This window comes from Heterocephalus glaber, unplaced genomic scaffold, assembly GCF_053883595.1.
Source record: "Heterocephalus glaber isolate CG9 unplaced genomic scaffold, H.glaber_assembly_v1.0 deba00001586, whole genome shotgun sequence".
Taxonomy (NCBI): domain Eukaryota; kingdom Metazoa; phylum Chordata; class Mammalia; order Rodentia; family Bathyergidae; genus Heterocephalus; species Heterocephalus glaber.
In genome coordinates, this window is record NW_028258364.1 from 4,796,349 (window position 1) to 4,815,244 (window position 18,896).

Here is an 18,896-nt window from a genome sequence, read left to right on the forward strand (position 1 = left end):
AAGTCAAATACAGAAGGCTGGGAAATGAGTCATCTTAAAAATTGGGTAAAAGGCAGTAAAAAGGCTGAAGGGAGTAGCATACTCTTTCTGAGGTCTAACTAGTGCTCCTTTCTAGCTACAGCAATCCAAAGCATTGTACACTTCCATCTTACATCAGTGTATAATTCAGCAAATGTCTGTTTATGTCATTGTTACTCAATGAATGTGAAGAATAAAACCACTTTTCTCAAAAATATTTCTCAGCCTTGAATATCCATTTTTACTTACTTCCCTCCAGTTATGTCATAAAGCCTGAACACCAAGAGGAAAGAAAGTTTGGTTTATACAATGCCTCATATAATTTTGAGTACAACTGATAATAAACGGATGAATAAAATACTATCTTGGGTAATATTTTTGTCTCCAAGGCTATTTCTAGCTTATATTAAAATATGCAGATCAGTATCTTTTAAAAAGTGGCTCTGAGGAAACTGTGTGTTGTTGCAGGTCACATACAAGGATATGGGACCCGAGCCAGGTGGCATAGTCTGGAGCCAGTGCACTGTGAAGATGAAAGTATGAGGTCTTTCTGAGAAGGTCAGAATTATTTATATTCTGTCTTTTCTCTACCTTTTAATTGTTGTCTTGTTTTATTTTAAAAGCTATAGTCACCTTTGATGTGCATGTTTTATCTTCTTTTGTAATAGAATTATCACTTAAAACCCAAGTGATGATCAAAACTCCTACCATGAGTTTGGTATAGATGAGCTCATAATTACATGAAGTTATTGAATCACTTTTTCTCTTAGTATCTTATTTGATAGACATTTTTCTCCTTTTTAAAAAGACATTTTAAAAATGAAAAAGATAAGTAACTCAAATATTCTTGATCAAAGTGAAAGCACAGTTACTTGAGGACCTCATCTTCCAAAAAAGGATATGGAAGAAGAAGAGCAAATTATATAGAGTAAATGGAAGAAAGACGTAAATGTGAAAGCAGACATCAATTAAATAGGAAAACAGGACACAAAAACCCAGACAAATCAAGAAACCAGAAACATTTATAAGCATTTTGAACATTTATAAAAACTTACCTAGATCGATTGGTCACAAAGAAGACAGAGGGGGAGAGAGAGAGAGAGAGAGGGAGGGAAAGGGGAGGGGAGAGAATTGTTATATGAATGCAATGCATGTTTGACAGGGGTGCTATTAGGAATGAGAAGTGAGATATCACAGTACAACTATTGCAATCATAACAAGGACAAAAAGAATATTGTGAACCACCTAGATACATGGCAAATTTTCTGAGTTTCCATAAAGACACAGATTACCAAGATGGCCTCAGGACAGATGGTGGGTGGTGTGCTGCAGTGGGCTGTAAGAACTGGGGAGGGGTTGCAAGGCTTATCTTTTCCTCAGTCAGGGAGACTTTGGTAACTTGAAATCAGTTATGGAGGAGAATTAACACCACAGAATTTGACAAACATTACAAGTTGGAACTCTTTCCTCCTACTGTCAAGAAGAACTGTCTTTTAGCACTGGACAGGACATCTGAGGCCACACAAGTGGTTTGGAAACATGTACTTGTCACTCAATGAACCCAAGAAGGTTGATGATATGATTGATGTTGTTTTAAAATGGGAATTGATTCATTCATTAAAATGGGTCTGAGGTTGTTAGATACAATGAGATTTACAATGATTTAAACATATTAAAGGAGAAAATAAATTTGTTTTGAGCATGGGAAATATTTCATAAATAGATATTGTACAACATTGTAAATATAGTTAATGCCACTAAATTATACACTTAAAATTGTTAAAAGCAAATTTCATGTTATATGCACTTTACTACAGTAAAACTATTCAAAAGCAAAAGGAAGAAATGTAATTGAATTATTTCTGGTTAAGCTGTAGATTATGTATTAGACTTATAACTTGGATTGACGAATATAATAAAATGCCATGTGAAAAAGTAAGTTGGCACTATTATTACATTTCTGTCTGGCAAGTTGCTTCTGAGTTCTTTGTTTAGTGTAAATTTGGCATCATGGAGTTGCATAGAAACACTGATCATATGGGTGTTAGAGAAGTATAAGGATGCTAAGCCTCCTTTTCTGTGTCAGATTCCCTTCCCGGGGGCTTGGCTGTGTTTTAGAACTGTACCTTCCTGAGTTCTGCAATTGGTCCCTCTAACTTTCTAACAGGGGTGCCACTGCAATATGACCATTAATCTGTGTGTTCCTTTCTTTGACCTTGCAGCTTTGCATAGTTTAATCACTTGATATAATTATTCATCCATCTATGGTTATACAAAGTACTTAAATTCCTTTACTGGCAATGGAGTCATATAAGGGCACTAAATCTTTTTCTCTATATGTGAATGAAAGGGTTAGGATCTATATGTCATGTTTACTCTTTCAGCCTAACAAACCACCCCTCATTTAGCAGTGTCAGACAACAACCATTTTATTATGCTCCTGGATTCTGAGGGAGCAGGAATTTGGAAAAGGGACAGGACTTAAGGCTAGACTCTGTTCCATAATATTTGGAGCCTCAGCTTGGAAGACTCAAAGGGCTGATGCTTTGCTGACCAGAGGCTGGAATCATAAAAGAGCTCATCCATTCAAATACCTAGATCCTGGGCACAGAGGACTCAAACACCAAGACTGCTAGCCCGAGTGCCTATACTTGGGCTCTCCATGTACCTTGGCTCTTGATAGAATGGTAGGTAGCCTCAGGATACACAGTAGTTTAGAACTCAAGTGCAAATGTTGCAGCTCACAAGGTAGCAGCTGCACAGTTCTTTCTGGCCTAGACTTGGAGGCTCTGTAGGCTGTGTTTGCTCCAAGAAGTCATATACTAGGAAGGAGGTGTTTCATAGACTCCTATCTTTTTTATTGGAGCCAGATGTGTTATAATCAAGAATGTGAGACAGGAGATATTTTTGCTGCAATTTAGGGAAATTTTACTCTGCTACATTGTGATTTCTAGCTATCTGCCTGTTCAACTATTTAATTTCCATAATTTAATATGACTCAGGAATACTCAAAATAGCATTCTAGCCTTCACCATCCCCACTCTCCTTTATCTTCATCCTTATGGTGGTCTCCATCATGTCAGCCATCAGCTTAGCACCAGATGGAATGTCAACATTTATAACTGCAGTTTTGTTTTTTGTGTTTATTTTTTATGGCTTTTTAGGACTGTAGAGGAAACGTACTTTTATGATCATAAAGACTTCCTATGGATGTCTCAATGCTTGGGAAAGCAAAGCAGAATATAGAAAGAGTATTACTAATCAAATCAATAAGCAAGGTTGAGTTTTGCAGACTTCAATAATAAAGAAATATTTTCCATTTATTGCAAAGTGAAAATCTTTAATTAGATTTCAATGTAAGTATGAGTCATAATAAGCCACTCTCTAAAGAAAATCACGTAATGATTTTATTGTGTTTCAAGATGTCCCAATTCTGGTAAATAAAGTAAAAATAAAGGATAGAGTCTCAGAAGAGAGAAGAAAAAGGAAAGCTTCTTTGGAATAGATGAGTATGGGAAGAAATATTTGAGTGTCTGACATTTACTCAATACCTGGTGATGGTTAATTATAACTAGTGAAACATATTTAGAAGGAAAAGTTTTCTAGGTAGAAAGAAGAATGTTTTTAGAGTCCTTTAGTCTGATTAAACTTTACTTATTAGATTTTATTTCAGGGACTGTATAGTAAGAAAATACTGAAGCATTTTAAATGGAACAATGAAATTCTTACTTTATAATATGAAAAGATCTCTGCCTGCTCCTAAAGGTTAAAGGAGGGCAAAATAGAATTGGCCCTTGCTAAATTCTTTGTGAATATGAAACAAAGCAAAACAGAAATGTAAACCACTCTGGAAATAATTTGGCAAGAAGAAATAAGAAATTTTCTCAATATGCCAATTACTGCATAGAAATCATTCAACCTATAATGTACCAAATGCATTCAAAGGATGGCATGAGTCTCCACACACACAATATTTCAACTAGAAAATTCCCCATGCTACTTTTCCTTGACTGCCTCCTTAGTTCTGGCTCCTGTCTTTGCTCATAATGACTAATTAAAAGTCTAGAGAAGATCCTCTTTGCTAATTGTTGAAGTTAGCCGCCCTTCAAGTTCCAATGTAGATACTTCCTCTAACCAATGCTTCCATCTTCCTCACTCCAACTCTCTGGAACCTATTTAAATGTTTCTTATGATATCTTTCTGTTGACTGTCAAGCTACATTTACTTGTGTAGTGCCTCATTCTGGATTCCAATAATCATTGTAGACCCAAGGCCTGGCATAGGGCCTGGCATATGGTCTGAGGGAGAAGCGAGATGTGATAGATAACCCTTGTTAGAACAATTAATTTACAATGGAAATTCACATCTTGATACAGAGTCATCAAAGTATATAATTTTTTTATTTTTTTAAAGAGTGACCTATTCAAAGTCTTTATAATCTATTTCTTATAATCAACTCCCCATCATGTGTCTTCAGTGTGTGCCTATAAATGTTTATTGAATTAAATTTAATTTTAAATTTAAATGGCATACCTTGAATTTATTTTAAAGATGATTAATAAGGATTTATTCATTTACTTGGTTAATATGCCCTCTTTTCTTACTGTAGTTTTAAAAGATAATTTATGTAGACAAAAACTACATTAAAATGACAAATTCATGAAACAAAAATAAAATCAAATTTAAATATTATTGTCCTTTCCTAGATAACACTTAATGAAATGTTGGTTAAAATGGTGCCCCTTCATAAGTTTATCATTTTATCAAACCCTTAATGCCTTTAACTCTGTTTTTATTATTTAAGTATCCTGTTCAACTGAAACATTAGAAAGATTACTTTTGAGCGTAGTTATGCAGTATTGTGTAATACTGCTTGGTGCTTAAGAGTAAATCAATATGTTTAAGGGATTTAAAAAGCAAATCAAAGAATGAGCAACCAAATTATATTTGCAGGACAGAAGAAATATAAAATATATTATATTTAAAATAAAATAGGAGGTTTAATTCAGGAAGATGTGCTCGTACGTGTGCTACAAGCACATAATAGGCTCCCTAGGAGCTTTGATTTAAGTAACATTTCAATAGGGTAGTTTGTTCAGGGCTTCTTCAGTCTAATCTAAGCACCACAAAAACTTCCCACAGATATTACCTGTAAGTCTACTTTTATAAGGTTATCAGTGTAATTAATAGTATATCAGTATAATTTATAGCACATTTTCCTCCTGATTTATTAAGCTTAAAGAAAAAGTGGGTGTTTTTATTTGTTTAGTAATGCAAACATAAAATAGGCCTATTCACATCTCTTTTAAAATTTCTATCTTTTGCACAAGTAATATTTATAACAATTATGTATCCAACTCATAATTTCTTATTATAACAGTTGTCACCATTCAACTTTGGGATTTTACATTGACTAAAAACACAGCAATGCTCACTATGGCATGAAAGAAAACAACTATTTAGTAGAACGAGTACTCAAAAAAGTAATGTGATAAGTCACATGATTCAAGACTTCCTGGTTCCCTCAGTCCCAATTATGCAATTGTGAACCATTTTTTTTATAATGAAGAAAACAACCTAAGATTTGTTTTCTTTTGTGGGTAATCATGGTGATAAATTAATTAATCTTCCCCCTCTTTTCCCACAGAGTGCTTACAAGTATAAGATAATGACAGAATCAACATCACATCTTGTGACCAGCAATGTCTCAAGACTTAGTCAGGGAACTTGTTCATTTGTTTCAAAATTATGGTTATTACTTAGTTTTATTTTTACATAGGTTGATTGTGGGGATTAGTATATTTGGAGAAAAAATTAAGTATTTTACCTGCTTGCATCAAAAGTGTGTAACGAGAACTCCTGGATGATATCAGGTAATAGATAATTACTTTGGCACCTGACCAGAGTGTGGTCCAGCCATGAGTATTTTATTACTTACTAACACAAAGGCCATTCAACTTTTGGGCCAACTTAGATACCTGAAAAACAGCTATGCTAGCACATTTACAACCTGGTGAACAAATTGAAGCAATTTTAGGTCCCTCTGCTGATTTACCTGGAAAGGCTATTATAAAATAAATCAGATAATGAACTTAATGGATGACTATCAGTAAATGCTTTTGCACACTGTCATTTTTTACTGTACTGGAAGGGCTAACACTTCCTCACTTAGGCTTGTCCATCATCATGTGATCCATGTATCAGAGACCCTCTTCTTTTGGATCCTAAACTTGCCTGTATTAATTTCCCTTGCATATTTAACTAGAGCACTTTTAACTTGAATCAAGCTTTTACCAGATATCTTCAAATACGTATTTAGCTAAAAGGGCAGTAAACAGTGCAAATGCAAAAACTGTAACTTCTTTCCTTTATTTGCAGACAGATGAAGCTCTAACCAAAGTAATTTTTGAGATTCAATTAAGATTGAGGAAAAGGCTGAAGCTGGGGTTGGAATGAATAAGAAAGGTAGCAAATGGCAGAGCTTTTCTTCTTTTAATATCTTGTACTATTTCTGGAAGAATAATCCACTGTATTCATTTAGACGTTCTAAGATTCATCAGTAAACCTAAAATAGCTAAATACATACAGTTAATGAAAAATAGATAACTGAAACAAACCATAGAAAAGACTGACTGAGAAATAAACTTAAGATGACTCAAGATTTCCAGAAGAAAATGACACAGTGCATATTTCAACAGCAATTGAAAACCAGCAAATGGAAGAAGATAATTCAGATTAGAGTCATAGAAGAAACTTAAAATAGACACAGACCTCTTAAAAAAGGGAAGAAGAGAGTAAAAAGAAAAGAAAGAATGATATAAAAAGTTACAATTTTAAGATGGGTTCAAATTACCTTATTAAGGATTAGTGTTTTTTTGGTATCTGTTAATGGTAATAATAACTCAATTTTAGTCATCTTGTTAGTATACAAAAAATGTAACATATAATCATTTAATATATTTTATAGTAAGATCATTTCTAAATGGTATTCTTGATTTTTATAATTTGCAGATCATCATGAGCATTGGGGACCAGCATGGCAGCATGTGGTTGTAATCTCAGCACTCAGGAGGCTGAGGCAGGACAATCACTGTGAGGTCAAGGCCAGCCTAACCTACATACCTTGAACTGTCTCAAAAAAATAAATAAAGTAAGCATTAAGAGTAGACCACAGGAGAAAAAAAATTTGGATTGAATCTTTGCTTTGGCTCTTAACATCTCACGATACTTAACTTTCTTTGCTTTGGTTTTCTCATCAGAAAAATGAGGGATAATATTACCTGACTCTTAGATGTACTATATGCTTTAAATGAGTTAACCCATGTGAAGCTCTTGAAGAATGCTTACAATATAGCATTAAGTCTTCTGATTATTAGGTTTGGATGAAGTCTTATAACACTTATTTTTAGTGTTCCCTTCTTCAGAATCAAATAAATCATTTTTGTTTATGAAGGATCTCAGTATATTTATGAGTTTTAAGGTGTATCCTTCTTATGTTTATATTTTGAACTGAGGGACTGGTGGTTTTAAAAAATAAATTGTGGGAATAATGGAGAGATGAGTTTTGTTGTTTATAACTAGAAACAAAAGCAGATTGTTTGGGGTTCTCAGCATTAAAAAAAACTTCATGTTATATTTGCTAAAATCAATTTTCTTTAAACCTCTTTGCACAAGAATGGGGGGGATGCTGGGATTGAGTTTGATTAGAAATTAAAATAAATCTGCTGAAAACCTAAAATTGGTGTTGGTTTATTGCATTCTTTCTGTAGTCTAACATGCCTCCAGGAGTGATACCAGATGATTAGAATTGCTGGCTTATGAAAGCAGCTGGTGTGGGTTTAACAATTTAAAACTGTGCTGAGAACAGAAACCAACATTGCATATGTTTCAGCTTAATCACATATGAGTTAGCTTAATCTCCTGATATGAGTTGAATTTATTTGGAAAGAGTTAATCAGAAGTCATTATGCATTCATGTGTGCAACACTGATTGGCCATAGCTTTAACTGACAAAGAGAAGAATATTATTGAGAAAGTGTGTTATATGCAGGTTTTGATTCTAGAATGCTACATGTGACTAATAACAAGAAAGTTTTGCCATTTTTCCACAGCAACAGTTAAAACAATGTGATTTGATACTACTGTCTTTTCTACTGGTATTTGCACCCAACAAACACTACAAAATAGCAGCTCTGGTTGATTCAGTGGATACTGTGATAGGCTCATGAAAAATATTTAGAAATGTAATTTCAGGTAACTCTTGCAGAAACTCTGAAGTAGTCACTAACAAGTAATATCTAGGTAATAAAATTAAGGATTATAGCTATCAAATTTTTTATCCAAAGTCATCTAAATGGTAAGAAATAGAGTTGGGATTTTAATCTATTCTTATATAACTACCAAACCATATGTTCTTTCTGTTGTACCAGCCCTTTGTATGGTTCCCATAATTTTGTGTCTAACAGGTTTTTAAGATTTCAGTGCAGCATTGGAATCTTTCATAGGCCTGAGTCAGTATATTTCTAAAAGTCAACTCCTCAGAATAAATGGAATATAGTTTTAAATTTATGCATATATAGTTCTATAATGGAAAGTATTTGGCCCCATAAGAACTCAGTACATTGTCCTTATTTCTTTTTTGTATACATCCTGGTGAGAACTCTTCTGAATTGGCATCAGCCTAATGGTTTAGCATTTGGGAGCTACCTCACAGCACCACAATAACTTGATTTCTTCTGGCTTTAGGTTAAATCCATGTTTTCAAATAGAGGGGTTACTGAATAGAGATGTGTATATCGTGACTATGGCTAGGTTAGACTACATTACCTTATTTCCTCCTTTTATAAATTGGGGAATGTGTTCTTATGGTAAATAATTTGATTCTAACTCATAGTAATATGATGCTTGAAGACCCTAGAACCCTTGTGATTTACATAATGTGAAGTTGATATGCATTTATTTTTTTAATCATTGCCTCTTGGTTAAATAAATATTCAATTAGTATGATTCTGCTCATTTATTCTAAAGTGAAATATTTTCTGTAGTCTGAATGTCTGTTTCTACCACAAGACTAATACATTGACAGTCAATTCCCAAAGCAATAGTACCAAGAGGCGAGGTTTTTAGGAGGTGATTAGGTCGTAAGAGGAAGGTGCTTATGAATGGGATTACAGCCCTTTAGAAGAAACCTGAGTGTGCTTATTTGTTCCCTCAGGAACTGCAAAAAAGACTATCCAGGAAGCAGGGAGCAAGCCCTCATAAAACACTAACTATAATAGCCTCGTGACCTTGGGGTTCCTAGCTTCTGAAACTGAGCAACAAACTTCTGTGTTTGTAAATTACTCAGACTAAGGTATTTTGTTATAGCAGGCCAAATAGACTAAGGCAACATTTAAAATATTTCAATGTCAATATTTTAAATGTTTAAATATTTTCATTTTATTAAAGTTTTATTTGACTTAATGTAAATTGAATTTGGAAATAACTTGGAATAATAGCTTTTAGCTAACTTAAAATTCCCATGTAGTTTCTCAAAGAGCATATGTAGAAAGCATGAGATTTTCTTAACACTAAAGTTGAACATAAAAACACACATTATTATCACATAAATGAAGTTTTCTCCAAAGTGGTGTCTCTGTATAGTGTGTTTCTATGATTTGAGCCTTTTGACCTAATCATAGATTTTTTAATATAGGATGTTTTAGTACCTGCTACTACCAAACATTGCTACATGGATTTAGCTGATCAGTTTTTTTAAGAAAAGACAGTGAAAGGGCTAAGTTATTTCTACCAGTCTAAGGGCAGCATTATATATGATTTAAGCAGTCTTAATCTCTGCTCAGGTCACCCATAAAATCTGCCTCCTTCCTCTAGTACTTGAACATTCACTCAACATAATCTGAAACCATATTAAATTTGGAAATGAAAAATTAAACACTCTCAAGAAAAGATCTTTGGAAATCACAGCCATCTGCATATACCTGTGGCAACTTGGAACCAAGTACTAGTGTTTCATCTCCAGGTATGGTAGCAGTGAAGTTATCTACTTAGAAAACCTGTTGAAAACCTGTATTTTCACTTTTAAAATTCTATTTATTAAGAAGGAAAAAATTCATTTAGATATAGTTTAAAACTAGTGAAATCTTTAATTGTATTTTAGAGAAAAGTATAATTTAATGGTCTTAATTTAAGGCCAAAACTGAATTAGAGGCCATCCATGTCATTTAGTATATGAAATAATCTTAATAGATCTTTGAAATGTTTTAAAAATGATATCTTGGCTACATTGTAAAAATGCATGGCAATTTAAACAGCAATAAACACTTATGTCTTGTTTGTATAGTACAGTCCCAGGTCCTGTTCTAAAAATGTCACATCAACTGAAATGGTAGGTACTATACTATTCCCAATTGATAAATGAAGAAATAGGCCCAGAGGACTTATTCAACTTAATGTAGGCAACCAGGGGTAAAACTCCAATCTGAACCTAAGCAGCCTTGCTTTGGACTCTATGCTTTTAACCTAAAGGCCATGTCTTTTGTTTGTCTACACTATATTGTGGTCTACCATGTGTGAAATGTTTGTTAGTACTTTCATATATATTCCTCAATGTGTTGTGCATCAACATTTTGATACTAATTTTTTCCTCACTACAGATCGATTATCTCTAATCTGAAAATCCAAAATCAGAAATGCTTCAAAATGTAAAATATTTTGAGTGCCAACATGATGCCACAAGTGGAAAATTCCTCACCTGACCTCACATGATGGATGGGTGGCAGGTTAGCTCCAGTGCTTTAAAATTGCTGCATTAAATCTCCTTCAGGCTATGTATATAAGCTCCATAGGAAACGTCAATAAATTTTCTATTTAGATTTTGGTCCTCTTACCAGTTATATTATGTGTACACAATATTCCAAAATCCAACAAATGAACAACAAAAAAACAAAGTCCAAAACACTTCTGGTTCCAAGCATTTTGGATAAGGAATATGATTCAATTTTTATGCTACTGCTGTTTTGAACATACTTCCTTTTAGCATTTTTATATCAAATATTAAGTAGACTCATTGATTGTTTTTCTATAAGTTTAAATTATTAATTGATAATAAATAGTAAATAGCAGAACAATCCCTAATGTGGAGATAAAATAGGAGAATTTAGAAATGGACTTTGAATCTTCTACTCTAGTTGCTAAGACTTCTTCCACTGTGAGTTTGATGTATTTGGGCGTATTTCTTTGCTGCTATTAGGAATTTAGATTTCAGAGCTGTTCTTGTTTTGGCTTCATGATGGTTGCTTGCCATTTTCTGGCTTTCTGCTTAGGAAGATCAGGTCATCCTGCCCTGCTTGCAGAAAAAAGAAGCATACCCACATACTCAACGGGTTCATGTTACAGGTATTTTCATTATAAATTAATTTTAAAGATTACCTGGTTATGATAGGAATTTATGAGTGAATATATCTAATATAACAATAGTAATACTAGTAACCAACTCATGGGTTATTGTGAGGACTAACTCAGCTAATACATATGGCACAGTTGCATGGCATGACACAGCAAGCCCTCGAATGGTGGCTGTTCTCATTGTCATTGCTTCAGGGGGAGCTTCTGATCAAAGTGACTTCTAGTATGCTGGTGTTTGCAACAGCCTTTCTTAAAACAAGAAAATAAATATATGTGATATTCAAGCTTTTAGAAAACATATTCGAAAAAGCACTTAATTTTTATAATAGCTTCTGGGCCTATGTTCTACATAGGTCAATGAAGATTTGTTAAAACAAGGACAGCACCACCCGAGACTTTTGAGTAACAGTGAGGGAAGATCTAACAGACATATGAATGAAAACCACGGAATGAACAAGCATATCACTGTAGTATTATATAGATTAAGTATTGTGTGGTGTTCAGGCGAAGAAAAAGTCAATTGGGGTTGGAGTTTTCTGAAAGATCTCAGTTATGGAGGAAAAGGACTGTCTAGTACAGGTGGAAAATATAAGCATAAACAAAATAAGCATGCTATGTCTGTGGAATATTTGTAACACTAAGAAGTAAGTCATCATTGATGCTTATTCTTATCTCATTTCTTTTGACATACACTAGGCAAAACATATTCCCATAAATGAGAATATAATTTTCAAACAAATCCCAGATCATTGTTTCTGTCAGAATCAATGTTACTTTCTAAGTAAATGCTAAAACTAATGGCTTTATAATGATATTTTTACATGCTTTACTTATTTAAATAATCTCATGGCTATTAAATTATTGCATTGAATCTGGCAGATGAAAGTATCTGTGTTTTGCTTTAGAAATTTGTTTATATCAAAAGCTGCCTCCTCAAAAGAGAATAATGACCTTAGGGCAGAGTGGTCATATCATCCCATTCTAAATTGATCTGTGCTTCTCACTTACAAATTGAAAGGGCAGGGTGGTAGACCTAAACACAGAAAAGTCATAATTCACTGTGAAATATGTAAGTTGGCATTCACTTGCATAATATATACAGGGAAAAAAATGCAGAAATGAGCAGAGACCGTACACAGAAGAGTAGAGGTGGTGGGTATGGATAGATGACCATCTCTTCTTTTCTCCCTCCACACCCTCTCCTCTTCTTACTCTTGTCCTCTGTCATTGTTTGAAATCTATGTTACTGTTTCCTTCACATTCACCTCCTAGTTTTATTGTGAGAGTCTAAGCACCACAAACTGTGCCTCCACTAGGTCCAGAACTCCTGTCTCTAGGCCTCTGTCTGCCCAAAAGCAGACTTCTAACTCACTCTGCTCCCACCATCTTGCCTTGCATTTTTTTTCTAGAAACAGACTGTCCTCTCTTGTGACTCTCCTATTTCTCTAGGAAAGCTGTCTTCCATCATTAATTATCAGAGTGATTGATGCCTTGGTCTTGAGGAAGAAATGCTGCTATTCCCTAGGGTAGTCTCATTTTTGTAATTTCCTATATATTGAAAGCATGCGTAATTTTTAGAAGGATGAATGGAAGGCTAAGAAACAGGAGAAAGAAGGTATATCAAGAAAGAATCTGAAGCTACTACCCTAGCCCAGAGCCGGACCATGCTATTGAACTGTCTCCAAGTCAGAGGGATTTCTTATCTCCTGTACCTGGAACCGTCCCAGCCATCTAAAGGGCACTCTACTCTAAGCTCTTCTCCAGGTTAAGACTTGTTGGCTAGATCCTCATTTTCTTTCATAAAATGGATATCTGTCCAAAACTTTTGACCACAGGAGTTACCATTCTCGTGCATGGACAGACTTCCTATAGGATGTGGATATTTATCTGGGACAGTTGTGAACATTGGATGACAGTCCAGGAACCATGCTCTGCCTTTGAGCTGTTTATAAGGCAATTTAATAATAATAGCCCAGCCCTGGAATGCTTTCTAAATCTTGGTTAGCTGGTCCTGTAAAAGCAATGAGTGGCAATGAACTTTGTCCCAGTTAGTCTACCAAAGATCAGTCCAGTTCCTCTTCCATCTCTACTTATCAAAGATTAAAGCAATCTTGGTGCTTAGACTCATGTTGGATTACTTGATATGTATATTAGCATATTTACAAATAATCATTAACTTTATTGTTAGTTAATTTTGGGGTAAAATTACGCATTTTTTCTTGTATAAAGTCTTTGAAATCCATAGACATTATGGGATGGTGAAATAGACATTAAATAGGCACCAATACTGGGGCCAGAATTGAAGACCTGACACAAATATGAATTTTTTAAATTAATTCTAACAGTTCTTTGGTGAAGTCATTAGTATTTTCCATGTAGAAAATCATGTCATCTTCTAATAGGGACAATATAACTTCTAATTCGAGTGACTTTTCTATCTCTTGCTCAGCTGCTCTGCCTAGGACTTCTAAGTACTCTACTATGAACACTGCATAGAAATGATGTAAGCATCCTTGTCTTACTTTTAATCTTAGGTGAAAAACTTTAAACTTTTCACCACTGAATATGTTAGTTACGGTTTTGTTACAAATGGTTTTCATTGTTTTGAGGGGCAGTCTTCCTAAACTTAATTTGCTGAGTTTTTATTATGAAATCTTTATATTTTTATATACCATTTTATTTTATATAGAATCTGAGAAAACTTTAAAATATTGCCAGTCTAAAGTAGAATAAGAAATAAGACCAGCATAAGTATTATAGAAACCAAGTATAAATGAGAGCAATAGAGAAAATTATTGATAGATATACATGCTGTAATTTCCTAAAGTTGAGTCACAAATCTGGCCATGAGTTTTCTGTCAGGTAAAGAAAAAGGAGAATAATTGTCAAAAGTTGAAGTCTTAAAGACATCACATGTGAATATTCCTGAAGAGAATATTGAGTAGTAGAAAACTAACACAGGAAATTCAACTATTTATATCTTTATTATCATGCTTAAGTTAAATTTATCATATCACATCTTCTACTTCATCAACACTTCAGTCCAAGACTCCATCATCTCTTATCTGGACTACATAACATTGCTTTCTCATTAGTCTCCCTTCCACTCTTATAGCTCATTGTTTGTATGACAGATTTTCAATAGTGTACTTTTCAAAACTTCAATTAGATCCTGTTAATTCTTTGTTTAATGGGAAATCATTCCAATGCCTTTCCATTCTGAGAGGAATACAATTAACTCTTTACTCTACTACAAACACCTGCATGATCTGACCATGGGTTATTTCTCCAGACTGGTCTGCAACCCTGTTTTCCTCATTCAGTCTGCTGTGGGCTCAATGATCTTTACTCATTTGGTGGAACATACCAAACTTAGTTCTACCGAAACACTAGCCTCAAGTACTTGTATGCTTTCCCCAAAGCCAAGGATGTTATTTTAGGTTTTTATTATGATGGTATCCAATTGTAGGTAACAAAGCCTTCCAGTTATCTACTGCTGCATAATCACCCAAAGAAAGCAGCTTTAAAAATCATTTATTTATTTCATAAATATGAAATATTCAGAAATATGAAGGGAAGGAAGGTTTGTTGCTCTTGCATGCAGTATGATTCAACAAAATTCAGTAACAGTTGTACAGTGACAACTCTCAGTAAACAAAGGATGAACCTAAGGATCTTCCACCAACTGTCAATGGATAAAGGACATTCATTAAAAAATAAGGCTAACATAATATTTAATGTTGAAATAGTTAGACACTTTCCCCAAAGATCAGGAAGAGGCCAAAGGTATCCAATCTCACCACTCCTATTCAACATGGTATTAAATGTTCTAGAAAATGCAATAGGACCAAGTAAAGAAAGAAAAGTCATAAATAATACTAAGTAAAGAAGTTAAGCCATTATTATTTGCAGATGACATGATCACTTGCCAGCCAAGAAAATTCTATACAATCTATAAAAATATAGTAGAGCTGATGCCCTAATGAGGTCTTGAGTCATGCGGAAGATGCTGAATCACCCCGCTGCAGATAGGCAGGTCTGCCCATGCCCTATCTAGGTCCTGAGTCACACAGAACACACCAAATCAGCCCGCTGCAGACAGGCAGCCACCTGATTCCACACTACAAAGACGCAGAGGACACCAGACCACCAGACCAAGGTACTGAGTCCCACCGCTCCCGGCCTAGAGGTAGGGGCTTCTGAGCCACCGTCCCACTGCTCCTGGTCCAGAGGAAGGGGCTTCCCGGTCACCATCCCTCCCGCTGCTCCCATCCCAGAGGAAAGGGCTTTTGGGCCACCTTCTGGCCCGATGCTCCCGGCCCAGAGGAAGGGGCTTCCAGGCCATCATCCCTCCCACCGATCCCCGCCCAGAGGGAGGGGCTTCTGAGCCACCATCCCACTGCTCCTGGTCCAGAGGAAGGAGTTTCCCAGCCACCATCCCTCTGGCTGCTCCCAGCCCACAGGAAAGGGCTTTTGGGTCACCATCCCTACCGCTGCTCCCGGCCCCTGTCTCACCTCACCCAGCTCAGAGGAGGTAATCTGTGCAGGCACTAACAGCACCCTGCCCCAGTTGAAAGGAGAAAACACATAAATAAGTCTCAAAACCAGACTTCTAGATCACCTACAGCAACCCCAAAGGGAAATGAGATGGAACACTCTGACACTCAACCACCTGGACCCACTGAACTGGCAACAAAAGGGGATCTGGAAAAAATGAAATCAGAAATAATTTCTCAGATAATAGGAGAAATTGTGCCCCTAGTGCAAGACATGATTAATAAATCTAGAGAGGAGCTGAGGAACATGATGGAATCCCAACATAAGAAACAAATGGAATCCATAAAACAGATGCAAATGGATTTCCAGGACATGAAAAACTCCACTGAAAGTCTACACAGCAGAATGAGCCAATGTGAGGACAGAATTTCAGATATAAAAGATGAGATTGCAATTAGTGACCAGGAAAAGAAAAATTGCTTCAAAATTATAAGGGAACATGAGAAATCAATCCAGCAGCTGCTAGATGATGCAAAAAACAAAAACATAAGACTGATTGGGCTCAATGAAGAAACAGGAGAGAGTGCAGATGACATAAAAAATCTCTTCACAGAAATAATGGCAGAAAACATCCCAAACAGGGGAAAAGACCTTGACACACAGATAAGTGAGGCATATAGGACTCCAAATAGCCTTGATCAAAAAAAAAAAATCTACACATAGCCATATAATTGTTAAGATTCCAGAAACACAACAGAAGAACAAAGTTTTCCAAGCAGTCAGTGAAAAACAAATCACATACAAAGGGAAGCCCATCAGAATCACAGCAGACTTCTCAACACAAACCATCAAGGCAAGAAGAGCTTGGAGTGACATATTCCAAGCCCTAAAAGAAAACAGCCTCCAGCCCAGATTGATGTACCCTGCAAAGCTATCTCTCAAAATGGATGGAGAAATAAGATACTTTCATGACAAAGAGCACCTTAGGAACTTCGTGAATACCAAACCAGCACTCCAAAGAATTTTACACAATATCCTAGGAACAGACATTGAGGATCACAACCCCAGGAAGCAAAGTAGAATGAACCCATCTGGCATGACAAGAAATTAAATGTAAAGGGGGAGAACCCAACAAAAAGAAAAAGTCATGGCAATGACAAGTCAATATGTTTCGGTTACAACCATCAGTGTTAATGGTCTCAATTCACCAATCAAAAGAAATAGACTGGCAGACTGGGTCAAGAAGCAAAATCCAACAATATGCTGCATACAAGAAACACACTTAATTCAAAAGGAAACTCATAGACTGAAAGTTAAAGGATGGAAAACAATACTCCATGTGACAGGAACTCCCCAAAAAGCAGGAGTACCTATCCTCTTTGCAGATCAAGTAGATTTCAAACCAACACTGATTAAGAGAGACAAAGAAGGACACTACATCCTTGTAAAGGGAAGAATCCAAGAGGAAGAGATGACAATCATAAATATCTATGCACCAAACACTAGTATGTCCAACTATATAAAACAAATACTAATGGACAAGAAAAGTCATATATGCACTAATACAATTGTATTGGGGGACCTGAACACCCCACTGTCACAAATAGATAGATCAACTAGACTAAAAATAAGTAATGAAATACTAGAACTCAATCGAACTCTTGAACAAATGAACTTAACAGATGTTTACAGAGTCTTCAAACCCACAAAATCAGAATACACATCGTTCTCAGCTGCACATGGGTCATTCTCAAAAATAGACCACATATTCACACATAGAACATGTTTAAGTAAGTGCAAAGGAATTGAAGTTATCCCCTGTATATTATCAGACTATAGTGAGATGAAATTGGAGATCCATAGCAAAAGAAACCACAAGAATCTCATAAACACATGGAAATTGAACAACACACTTCTGAATAACCAATGGGTCACACAGGAAATTAAAGAAGAAATCAGACAGTTCCTTCAATTAAATGTCAATGACAATACAACATATCGGAATCTATGGGACACAATAAAAGCAGTCTTACGAGGGAAATTCATAGCAGTGAATACACTTATTAGGAAAACAGAACGAGCCCAATTAAACAACCTGATGCTGAACCTCAAGCTTCTAGAAAAAGAAGAGCAGGACAACCCCAGAGCTCATACAAGGGAGGAAATTATAAAGATCAGAGGAGAAATCAATGCAATGGAGACTAAGAGAATGATACAAAAAATCAATGAAGCCAAGAGTTGGTTCTTAGAAACAATCAACAAAATTGACAAACCTTTAGCCAACCTTGTCAGAAAAAGGAAAGAAAAGGCCCAAATCCATGCAATTAGGAATGAAAAGGGTGAAATTACAACAAGCCCAGCAGAAATCCAGAGGATCATCAATACCTACTTCCAGAACCTATATGCCAATAAGATGGACAACACAGAAGAAATGGACAAATTCCTAGATACATATGAATTAACAAAGTTGAATGAAGAACTAAAAATTCTGAACAACCCAATATCAACCAATGAAATTGAAAATGTAATTAAAAACTTATCAACTAAGAAAAGCCCAGGCCCTGATGGCTTCACTGCTGAATTCTACAAGACATTTAGAGAGGAACTGCTGCCACTACTGTTTAAACTCTTCAATGAAATTGAAAGGGAAGCAATACTCCCAAATTCATTCCTGGAAGCAAGCATCAGCTTGATCCCCAAAGCAGAGAAAGACCCAACTGAAAAAGAGAACTATAGGCCAATCTCACTAATGAACATAGATGCAAAAATCCTTAATAAGATAATGGCAAACATAATGCAGAAGATCATCAAGAAGATCATACACCCTAATCAAGTGGGATTCATCCCAGGGATGCAGGGATGGTTCAATATACGAAAATCAATTAATGTAATACACTATATCAATAGAGCCAAGGACAAAAACCATATGATTATCTCCATAGATGCAGAAAAAGCATTTGACAAAATCCAACATG

The 18,896-nt window shown here is 35.4% G+C and overlaps 1 long non-coding RNA gene across 1 annotated transcript in view; it reads left to right on the forward strand.

The window, feature by feature from the left end:
• LOC147823397 (uncharacterized) overlaps positions 1-18,896 on the forward strand; it is a 196,996-nt gene that overhangs the window by 46,227 nt on the left and 131,873 nt on the right. The window contains exons 2-5 of the long non-coding RNA XR_015443900.1: positions 487-576; positions 7,030-7,168; positions 9,892-10,039; positions 10,674-10,799. This is a non-coding gene — a long non-coding RNA (uncharacterized LOC147823397). The remainder of the gene's footprint in view (positions 1-486; positions 577-7,029; positions 7,169-9,891; positions 10,040-10,673; positions 10,800-18,896) is intronic.